Source organism: Mustela putorius, unplaced genomic scaffold (assembly GCF_011764305.1).
Source record: "Mustela putorius furo isolate JIRA1106 unplaced genomic scaffold, ASM1176430v1.1 tig00003926_pilon_pilon_pilon, whole genome shotgun sequence".
Taxonomy (NCBI): Eukaryota; Metazoa; Chordata; class Mammalia; order Carnivora; family Mustelidae; genus Mustela; species Mustela putorius.
This window is the reverse complement of record NW_025422071.1, coordinates 278,218-289,660: the sequence shown is the minus strand read 5'-3', so window position 1 is coordinate 289,660 and position 11,443 is coordinate 278,218. Positions and strand designations below refer to the sequence as shown.

The following is an 11,443-nucleotide window of genomic DNA, read 5'->3' as shown; positions in this document are numbered from 1 at the left end:
GTTATGGCTGAGGAGCTGTTGTTAGATTCAAGACCACTAACATTTACGTTTGTGTTTTCTTCTGAAAACTTTATCATTTTACTTTATTTTTATTTTTTAAAAGATTTTATTTATTTATTTGAGAAAGAGACAATGAGAGAGAGCATGAGCGAGGAGAAGGTCAGAGGGAGAAGCAGACTCCCTGTGGAGCTTGGAGCCTGATGCAGGACTCGATCCGGGAACTCCGGGATCATGACCTGAGCAGAAGGCAGCTGTCCAACCAACTGAGCTACCCAGGCATCCCGAACTTTATCATTTTAATGCTTACATTTATGTCTTTGATGCATTTTGGGTTATTTTCTCTGTATGGTGTGAGGCAGGACTCCTGTTTCATTATTTGCATGTGGCTGCTTGGGAGTAAAATACTGTTCTTACCCCCATTGAATTGTTTGGCACCCTTGTCAAACATTAGTTGACTGTAATTTATTTTCCTTTTTCTTTTTTCCCATTGAGGCATTTCACGTGCCATGTATATTATATTTCTAGGAAAGAGGAATCCCAGGATTTTCCCTCCTGCCTGGATTCTTCCTTCTTCATGGTGCATGATGCCAGAAGAATTTTTCCATGCAGTGAAACCAAACTGAGGGGATGGAAATATTCTGCCACTTTTCTAGATCTTTCAGTTATACAAGTCTAGGGCTGGTCATGCCACACTTGTTTAACTTGCCCGTGAGGTTCACTGCAGTTTTCCCAGCTCTGTGGTCATCAATAATTTCAAATTTGCCAATGTACTCATTCTTCGTCATCACAGTGAGGAAACGGGACGATGACTTTGGTGCATGGCCTCCTAAGAACCTGGCCTTCGCCCCCCCTTTCAGCAGTGTTAATGTTCTTGAGGGCATCTGTGGGACATTTGTTCACACTGTTACTGCGGCACGGAAAGATGGCAGAAAAAGCTTTTTTCCCTTTTATTAATATTTGGTCTTGTTCTCCTTCCCTTTCTCATAACCGAATGCGTATTTCCCCTCCGTCATTTGAAAACTGCATACTGTTCCCCAGCTGTTTTCCCCAGGCGAGACCTTGTGTATCAAGAATCCTTATTTCACGGTTATTATACACAATCTTAAAGATTAATGACTGTCCTCTTATTTTACACATGCATACACACGAAGCACTAAATACGGACTTTATCTGAATGGCTAAATGTTGGCCAAGACAGAAGCCAGTTGTAGTGGGAACTTATAGGATAAAGATATAGTCTGAAGTTCTTGTTCTTTAAAAAAAGCCTTCATGGGGCTCCTGGGTGGCTCAGTGGGTTAAGCCGCTGCCTTCGGCTCAGGTCATGATCCCAGGGTCCTGGGATCGAGTCCCACATCGGGCTGCCTGCTCAGTGGGGAGCCTGCTTCACTCTTTGCCTCCCCCTCTGCTTATGCTTTCTCTAATAAGTAAATAAATAAATAACCTAAAAAAAAAGAAGTTGTATTTGACTGGAGCTTCGTGTGGAGTGACAGATCAACAGAAAGACAAAGGGATAAGAGACAGGAAGCAATGAAGGAAAACACAGAGGCGCACAGTATAGACAGATGTTCCTCGGCTTATGACGGCCTCGGCTTCTAATAAACCCATTGTTCAGCTGGAAATCTCTTTAGTTGAAAATGCATGGAAAACACCTAAGCGACTGAACATCAGAGCTTAGCCCCACCAACCTTAAATGTGTTGAGAACACTTACAGTATTGCACAGTTGGGCAAAATCCTCCAACACAAAGCCTATTTCACAATAAATTGTCTCGTATCTCATGTAACTTACTGAACACTGCACTGAAAGCCAGAACAGGACGGTTCAAGTGTGTTGGTTGCTGACCCTCATGATCACGTGGTTTGCTGGGGGCTGTGCTCGGTGCCCCTGCCCAGCATTACAAAAGGGGACCCTACTGTAGATCGCCAGCCTGGGAAAAGATCCGAACTAAATGCATATCACTTCTGCACTATTATAAAAAGTCAAAAAACCATAAACTGAACCAAGGTGAAGTCAGGGATCTTCTGTACCAGGTGTGTTAGGGAAGGTCAAGTGCTCCTGTGTGGCCAGGAACAATAGTGGTATGGGGGAAAGTTCCACAGTAGAAAGTTCTACAGCAGAGCACCACTAGGACTCAAGCACCAAGGGTCACAGTTTGCGCCAGGAAGACTGGATGCTCCTCTGTGGGTGATGAGAAGCCACGAGCGACTCAGGAAGGCTGCAGAGCTCTGGGCAGGTGGGACAGCCGAGGGCTGCAATGAAGAGGGACAGGTGGAGCTGGGAGACCAGGTGGGGAGAGGCCGCCTCCCTCGAACAAAAGGCGACAAAGGTCTGGACTGGGATGATGGAGATGGTGGAAGGTAATGGGATATTCATGAAACAGAACTGGAAAGCCATGGAAATGAAATAAGAGAGGGAAGGAAAACCGAACATGACTTTAATTGCCATCAGTATAAAACGTGTTGAATTAAAATGAATTGGTATTTCTAGACCGATGATGACATCACAATAATGGAAGGAAACCAATTTTGATTTTGAACCTGGTTAAGGAGAAAGTATAGACAAGAGAAAAGCAGAGGCTCTGGAGTCACACAAATGTCACCATTGAGATTCGTCCCCACTCTTCATTCCCTCCCTGTAAACCCAGGCAAGCGACACCTGCCTCACAGCACTGGTAACAAATAGGGAAGAGCACACGTTCCTGGGTCAGTCAGGACAGTCAGGGATCAGCAGCACAAGAGGAGGTGACAGGTGGTCACTAAACTGAGCTCAGGTGCATACACAGCAGTTTACATCACCTTGAGATGGCTCCTCCTGTGACCTCTCGAAGAAGGTGGCAGAGGTGAGGAACGAACTCCAGGAGCTTATTAGCATACATGATCTTCAGGCCGTCCGGATGAGACTCAACGATCTGCTCTACAATTCCCTAGCAGAAGGAAGAGCGTTTTATTTTTATTTATTTATTTATTTATTTGTTTGTGTTCTTGTTTGTTTTTAAAGCTCCTAAAAGAGAAGTATGAACTATACACTACAGAGAAAAGAATCGAGTAAACCTTACAAATGCACTTCGTCCTTCCTCCTCCCCACTCAGTATGCTTTCGAAACAGGAGGTAAGTAACAACGGCATGAAAATCTGGGTCCCGGGATTTGGGAATACTGCTCCAACCCTGGGGGACACAGAGGCTGAGGGACAGAGACTGGCCTGAAGCTAAAACATCACACACACTCATCTGCTTCCCTTCTGAGCTTAAAAGCGAAATACTGTATCCGCAGACAACAGCTCTGTACCATCTTCACCCTGGCCTTATCCTCTACCTTCTCCAGAACAGGGAAAGGGCTGAGATGGAAAGTGATGGAAGAAAACACATCTTATTTTGCTTTAGTATTTTATTATTTTTTTGGTGAGGCTGAGTTGCAGGAGGTGAATGACAAGCATACAAACTTAAAATACAAACGTGGCCACAGTTCACTTAACGACACGGAAACGTAAAGTACTTCCCTAATTTAGCATATTAGATTCAGTTCAATGAAAAGGACATAAATTAAACAACTAAAATATTTTCATTTAGTGACATAGAATAATGTGATCTTTTTCACCCCCACAGAGAGAGCTATGAACTATAATAGGATACATACAAAGAACTGACAGATCATTTACTTTTATAGTCTTAATGAAGCTGAGAAGATTACTGAAATTAATCCTTCAATTTCACTTCTATCACTGGGATACTGTCTCGTTTTAAAACTGGAAGCCTTTCATCCTGAAGTCATGGTGGGTAGCTTTATACTTACTGGACAGAAAGAGCACTCGCACTGGCAGGTGACTGGAAGAAAGCCCTCAAACGCTGAGACTGGCTTCATGACTTCTGTCAGCCTGAACTAGATGAAACCGACGCTCTCTAAGTTGGAAGCTGCTGATTGCTGGCGGTCTCACATGGTGCAGCCCATACTCCGGCCACTCAGAGGCAGGATACACTGACTCCCTGTATTTAACTGTATCCTTATAGGTCAAGAACACTGGGTAACCAAGTTCCGGACTTAAGGTACTACCCCACTAACTCGCCCTTCAAAGCCCTTTGAATATTCCCTCCCTCCCACCTTCCTAGCCTGGCAAACTCCCCCATGGTCTTCAAGACTTAAGCCACATCAATTCTGCGAAGACGCCTCCCCTCACAGACTTTCCCTGTGTACAGAGCTGCCTTCCAGCTTCTCCAGTGGGCACGGGCGCCTTGGTGGGGTCACGCTTTTCGGCAACTTCATTAACGTATAACTTATGGAAATGGAAATTGACCTGAAAATGTTCTGATCCGTACCTTCTTCCTAGGCAAGTCCCTCACCCCTACTAAATTAAGATGATCCCTGAGTTATGGCATCACTGGAAGAGAAAAGAGTGCATGCCTGATTCCTGCCATGCTGATGGGCTCCAAGCGGGACCAACCTTTTCTTACATCCAGAAGAGCAGGAACTAAGAGCATCTTCAAGGAAGAGCCCTGAGCTCTCTCGCACCCAGTCAAGAAACGAAGCCAGATTAGATGCTCTGTGTTTGTGGAATGAGGTGCATGGGGGCACAAACCTCATCCATGTACGGTTTCACCAGTACTTGACCAACTAACGCCTCTGCATCCCGTGTCTTGTCAAATGTAGCTTAAGTCCGGAGGCAGTGCCGTATGATATCCACATTGGAAGTCTGAAGCCCTTCTAGCAACAGCCTCCCAGGGACTGCTGCAGCATGGCTGTAATGTGGGCTATACGCTGCAAAAACAGAGAGACCAGGAAAGAAGATCCAGGCACAACAGTTTCTAAAAGCTCAAATATATGTGTATAATTTATATACATATGTGTTATATATATAAATCGAGCCTCTAATTCTACCAGAATATATGTAAGATTAAAATCCCAACATTTCCTAGAGAATAACAATGAATCTCTTCTCCCCATGATTGCTTTCTTTCTTTCTTTCTTTCTTTTTTAAAGGTTTTTATTTATTTATTTGTCGAGAGAGAGCACAAGCACATAAGGCGCATAGGCAGAAAGAGAAGCAGGCTTCCTGCCAAGCAAGGAGCCCAAGGTGGGACTCGATCCCAGGACCCTGGGATCATGACCTAAGCCAGAGGCAGTGGCTTAACTGACTGAGCCACTGAGGCATACCCTCCGTATGATTTCTTTGAAAGTAAGTCGGCTTCATCAAAGTGAAGTTTAGACAATTACGAACGACAAAAAGTTATTTGCCTCTTAAGCTACGGAGTGAATCTGACAAACGTGCATTTAAACCCAGTCAAGGGCTTTGGATAAATGAACTCTGACTACATCATATGATGTGTCAAGTTACATGAAATTCAGAATTAATTTTACTTGCATAGTTTGGAGACTACGCTTGTGTCTTTACACAAAATCTATCTAGTGTGACATAATGGAAGAAGGGTCCCAAGCAGGAGATACTGAAAAAAAAAAAATTCAAAGCTAGCTTCAAAATCCTGTAAAGTAGCAATTATCAGGGGCAATGCTAGGTCAATCCAAAATCATCCAGGAAATTCGCAAACAGCAAATTGAAAATCGAAACCAACACTTACTGGTCTTACTTTGTCCAGAAGAGGCATGCCTTTGCTCTGAACAGCATGAAAGTGTAACTGGTTAAATTCTGTGGCAATTCTCTCCAAAATCTGTCTAGTCCAGAGAGGGCTAGTAGAGACAATTAGAGAAGTGTAATTCCCAAAGTTAAAACCTGCCACCCCCACCGCCTCCCATGCCTTACAGCGCTCAGGCACCTGCACCTGCACGCCATCAATTTTCAGGACAAACTGTCAGTTATGCCTCACATAACAGAGCACGCAGGGCACGCAGGGCACCAGGCGACCTTGACGCAGGCAGCCCAGCTGGTATGTGCAGAACCAGCCCGGGCTACTCCCACTGCACCACTGTGAGTCTCACGGTGCTGACAGGACCTAACTACTCATTTTCTGAGTCACTCATCTACCCTGGCTGATTGAAAATTCACACCAGGAAGGGAACAAGACAATCACAGTATAACAAAGAGAGCCATCATCTTTTTCCTATTTCATAAGCTTTTCTTTCCTGTTTGTAAATTTCAACTGGATGTGCCCTATACTGTTTCATAATAATATAATGCTGGTGCAAAGTACATCAATGGTAATACTCTGGGCATGTCTAGGAAAAAAAATGAGATGGAAAAAAACCAAGATGAATGGTAGGTATGCCTTAAAGATCAACAAACTTTGCTAGTCCTCAGGGAAGGTGGTTCCAATATACTTTTCAACTGCAAGCATAATGACGTGTTGGAACTGTGGTCTATAACCAAAGGGTTTATAGGAACGTGTTATAGATTTCACCATTTCATGCTCTCCACTCTCCTGGAGCTACATTCTAGCCACAAACCTGGATTTTCTTCTTGTTTAGAAATGAATTCTAACTAAGCCGTCCCTGCCTAATTAGACTGGATGTGAAGTATTAATTTATGTGCTACTTAGTTAAAAAAAAAATGCTTACCTGCTACCTGCTTGCTTCTAGTGCAGAGGTTTCTTTAGAACTTTGTGAATTTAAGATTTTTTTCAATCTTTTCAACTGATCAAATAACTTGTATAAGCCTCAACACACACATCTATAAAAATAAAAATTAAGCAAACAAAAAAGTCACCATCTTTACTCTTAATCATCTTTATTTCCCATGCTAAATGCAGAAAAATATAAGACCAAAAGTTAACTTCAAATATATAGGGCATGCTATATTTTGAATATTTCTATGAAACACAGAATTCTCAAGAATGCAAATCTTAGTTCTAGAATAAGCATACTTCCATATTCTATTGCAAGTTTATAGAGAAAAAAAAAAACCCTAGACTTTGCTTTCTCATATTCTATACTCTTATTTCTTCTTTTCCCCATCCTGAATCTTTCTATGGGCATTTCTTTCCTATTTTTTTAAAAGATTTGTTTATTTGAGAGAGACTGCATGTGCGTGTGCAGGGGAGGGGCAGAGGGAGAGAGAGAATCTCAAGCAGACATCCTGCTGAGCATAGAGCTCAATGTGGGGCTCAATCTCATGACCCTGAGATCATGACCTGAGTCAAAATCAAGAGTCGGACGTTTAACCAACTGAGCCACCAGGCGCCCCTCCATTTGTTTTCTTATGGCCCTTTATTCATGTTTTAACTTTGGCTTCCGATCGTACTGACCCTCTCAGTTTACATGTGCATATACCTATATGGCCAAGCACCAAATCATTAAAGACATTTTACACTACAAATATTATCAAAGAGGTTGAAGGACATTATGAAAACTCTCACCCTTAAAGAACAAAAAAATACAAAGTTATCCATTCAATAAATAGTTACTGAACACCCCTGGGAGCTAGACATTCATTCCGACGGGGGGTGGGGGAGGAGGGGGACACGAGAAAATAAAGCAAGAAATACACCCTGCTCTCATAAAGCTTACTGTTTTGTCTGGAAGCGCATGACAAGCATTCTTTGGACAAAAGCTGTGAGGAGATCCAGAGGCGAATTAAACAGAAGGTCCCTCAAACAGGCTTTCTCCCCACTGAGATTTTAACAAATATGCTAATAATACACATAGAAAACATAGTACAGAGCAGCAGGCGAGAGTCAGAAGCCCAGACTCCCAATGCCCGCTGTGCCCCTACATCATTATGATCATGAATGACATCGGGGACTCTTGAAACTGGAGATAGCACTAAGGGGCACACTCCCGGGGTGAGCCCTCAGATGTACAGAGCCATTGCCTGTCTCACACACCTGAAACTAAGCCAACATCACATGCTAACTACTGGGAATCGAAAAAATTAAAGTGAACACCAGAACATAAAGAACACAGGATCAGAAAATAACAACAAACCTACGGCAGAATCCTGAGTTTGCTTTGGAAAGCCCACTTCTCCCCTAGTCTCTAATATAGGCCTATTTTCTTTCTTTTTATTTTTTTTATTTTTTTTATTTTTTTTTATTTTTTTTTTTAAAGATTTTATTTATTTATTTGACAGAGAGAGATTACAAGTAGGTAGAAAGGCAGGCAGAGAGAGAGAGGGAAGCAGGCTCCCTGCTGAGCAGAGAGCCCGATATGGGACTCGATCCCAGGACCCTGAGATCATGACCCGAGCTGAAGGCAGCGGCCCAACCCACTGAGCCACCCAGGCGCCCCTAGGCCTATTTTCTTTACAAGGCCGCTGACAATTTATACAGTCATTAACTGTCAAGCGCTGCACCGACAACAGTTATCACAGTTTCTTGTTCTGGAAAAAGTGGGTGATCTTGAGATTGTGTGGGTACCTCTGAAATTCTGTCTTATTATTTCAGGTAGATAACGTGACGTAATGCATAAAATGCACATGCGTGAGTGCTTTGAAAAAAAAGCTGAATAGTGCTGACAAGTTCGTGGAGAAAAGAGGAGAGGGCTTCAACTGGCATGCAGCATAAGAAATCTACTGGAGGGTACCTTTTTCTTCCTTATGTCCTGTTGTTTACACATTAGTTCATCTACTGCCCGAATTCCTTCACTGACTGATGACCTGAGACTCTTTAAAAGAATAAAAAATAAAACGTATTACAGACATTGTTTTGTCACATTATCAAGTTCCTACATCTCATTCAATTCCACAGAACTTAATACCTGTGCACCAGTACTATGCAGATATTGACAAAAAAAAAAAAATCATGATATACCAGACAGAGTTACTGTTGAGGGTACTCATGATCTGGGGGCATAATGACACGAAGGCAGGGTCGCATGGCCAGAAGAAGAATGACACATATACAGTGAAAGTTATGGGGACGAGGGGGCTTAGAATGGAGAACAGATAATATGAAGCAAAGTACAGGAGAGTCTGGAAATGCGACGGGGCTTGAATCGGACTCTGAAAGCCATGTGTACACAGCTGCCGAGGTGGGGAGGGGATGGGGAGCAGATGTAAGTGCAGACATACTCAGGGGCAGGGTCAGACAGGCACACAGCCATGTGCACTGCAGGCTTCCTTCTGGAGAGAAGCAAAAATAGGAATGGAGGGCCAACTTCACTGAGATGAGGTCTTTAGATTCTGCATATTTTGGAGAACGAGAGAATGTCAAAGCACTGATGCATGATGATGAAATGTGGGTATGGAAATACCAGGAATCAAGAATGAAGAACAGAAGACCGGAAAAAGACAGAGCACAGAGGTAGAGAAACATGTCCAGAAGCTAATGAATAAAGAGATAATTAGGAATTAGGGCCAAAACAAAGGTTAACAGAAACAACTAGAATGAAGTAGGCATATCACAAAAATTCCACAGGAAGGTGAATTAATTCACTCCATCAACATTATGAAACACCTCCTGGATGTCAGTATTGTGGCAGCCCACAGGGATACAATGAAGACAGATATAGTCGTATCCCTCAGAGGTCTGAGAATCTCACAGAACAGCTTCAGAGTTGGGACCAGAAAGGCAGGTCAGGCCTGTGCCTGAGCAGGACCAAAGTGGCCATAAAAACAGGCCATGGAAAAGGGAGGGGATACAGTGATGGCAGGGGGTGAGGTGGGACGGGAGCCTGTGTGAGTAGAGCAAATCTGCCTCCAGGGAGAGAAGAGTGGGAGGCCAAAGGAAGGCTAGGCTTGGGAAACAACACCACTATGAGGCCCCGGGAGGAAGAGGCACACCAAGGAGGCAGTGGGAGAGCCCCACAGCGGCTGGTGTGGAATCCAGCAGCGGACCACGAAAATCCCTTCCATTCTAAGGAAAAGTACCTTTAACAAGATTTTGTAAAATTCAAAAGAGACATAAACCATGGAAAGTATTGGCTACCTCAAGGCACAACTCAAGATTTTTACCTGTTTCACGAACTCTTTCCTGCCTGCCCCTCCCCTAGGCTTCTCAGCACTGATATTTCCATTACTCCGCATTTTTCTTGGTTCTAACCATGTACTGTGTCTTCCCTTAAATCATGTTCTCCTTATATTCTCTCTAGGGTGCAGGCACTGTCTTAGGGGAGGGATGCACGAGGCCACTCAAGCTAGAGGAGACACACAAGGAAGGATGGTGTCGTTTATGACAAGTTTAGGACAGGGCATCAGAACGGACAGAGGCCGTAAGTCAGGGCACCAGACACAGACGGGGGTGGGGGGGGGGAGACAGGGCAGCACAGTTTTCTGTTAGAAGTGATGCCACAACTGCCCCTCCACTCTTCACCCAGGTGGAGTTCCTATTCCCAATGGCTTAGAGGTGGGGAGTCCCATTCCCACAACAGAGATTTTTCTGAGAGAACATGCAAATGTAACATTTATTAAGTATTACATTTTATTTATATTATCCTTCAGTTCCATTAGGGATTACACAGTTTTTGTAGATCAGCCCAGGAACCTAACCACACGTAGATTACGTGGGGTCGGGGGGATATTTACAAGATTACAAACTGTTAAAATACAAGTCATTCGTAAGTTAGAAACCACTTACATATGACCAAAGTGGCATTAATAAGTTGAATTTGGAAATATGCTTCCTCTCCCCTGACATTTTAAGATTGTCTACTCTGAGAATATGTCTTCTTCAAATCGAACATCTTTTTTTAGGTTTTTAGCATATGCAAAAACAAAATCATTTACAACTCTTCTGAAGGTGAATATTATAATCATGAACCGTTAAAATACAACCACCAGTACCACCAAACTAACAGATGAAAAGAATTCTTAGAGAAAAGCCGACGAGGACAACAGGCGTCACAGCAGACTGTTTTCATTAATTGGGGACTTACCAGAACTTCTCATAACTGTCCCAAAGGCACAGAAAGTTCATTGAGGGCTTTGTCCATGCCAACCTAAAGGCAAAGCCAGGTTGGCACAAACACATCACGATAAGGAGTAATAGTGACGTATCTATTTAACGATCAAAGCAGTACCAGATTTAAGTTATTTTTTTGGCACAACCGTATTTTGCTACATAACTAGCTAAACAACAGAAGTGTTATTTGGCCATTAATGTTGTTCATAGAATATGAAAAAAATCTGTTGAAATAAATGGAACTATAAAAATAAGGGAAGTCATGAGAAACGAAAGTTTCCTTAAGAACAATTTGCCTTTAGATGAGATTTTAAATGAATGTGAAAAATTTTCACAGAAGGTGAACAGTTCTCTGTCTGTAATTGATGATACTCAGCCAGCTGATGTGAAAGTCTGACGGGCTACGTCTCTCTTAAACATTATTATAAGCCTTGAGAAAAATAGAAATTAAACAGAAGTAAAATTTTCTAGGTTTTTAATCCTATTGGGATATTTATCTTAGTGGTATATTTCCCAAAAGCAAATGTGCATCATTAATTTTAATGCTTCTTGAAATTCCCACGGAGCTGCAACTTTCTGTGCTTCTCTGGACAAACAGATTTAAAACAAAATGAAGCATCAACAAGGAGACTTTTCTGCCAAGTAACAAAATTCAACATTTCTAAA

At 42.8% G+C, this 11,443-nt stretch overlaps 1 long non-coding RNA gene and 1 pseudogene across 6 annotated transcripts in view; both read right to left on the bottom strand.

Moving 5' to 3' along the window:
* Positions 1-263: 263 nt before the first annotated feature.
* Positions 264-1,137, bottom strand: LOC123388935 (annotated as a pseudogene).
* Positions 1,138-1,467: 330 nt separating this feature from the next.
* LOC123388932 overlaps positions 1,468-11,443 on the bottom strand; it is a 30,224-nt gene continuing 20,248 nt past the window's right edge. For 4 of the 6 annotated variants that reach the window (XR_006603442.1, XR_006603441.1, XR_006603440.1 and 1 more), the window contains exons 3-8: positions 10,752-10,814; positions 8,463-8,543; positions 6,508-6,612; positions 5,567-5,675; positions 4,435-4,748; positions 2,417-2,922 (exon numbers count right to left, since the gene is read on the bottom strand). This is a non-coding gene — a long non-coding RNA (uncharacterized LOC123388932). Of the gene's footprint in view, positions 2,249-2,416; positions 2,923-2,980; positions 4,749-5,566; positions 5,676-6,507; positions 6,613-8,462; positions 8,544-10,751; positions 10,815-11,443 lie in introns of those variants that run through there. The other 2 variants (XR_006603445.1, XR_006603444.1) reach the window with 2 other exon arrangements.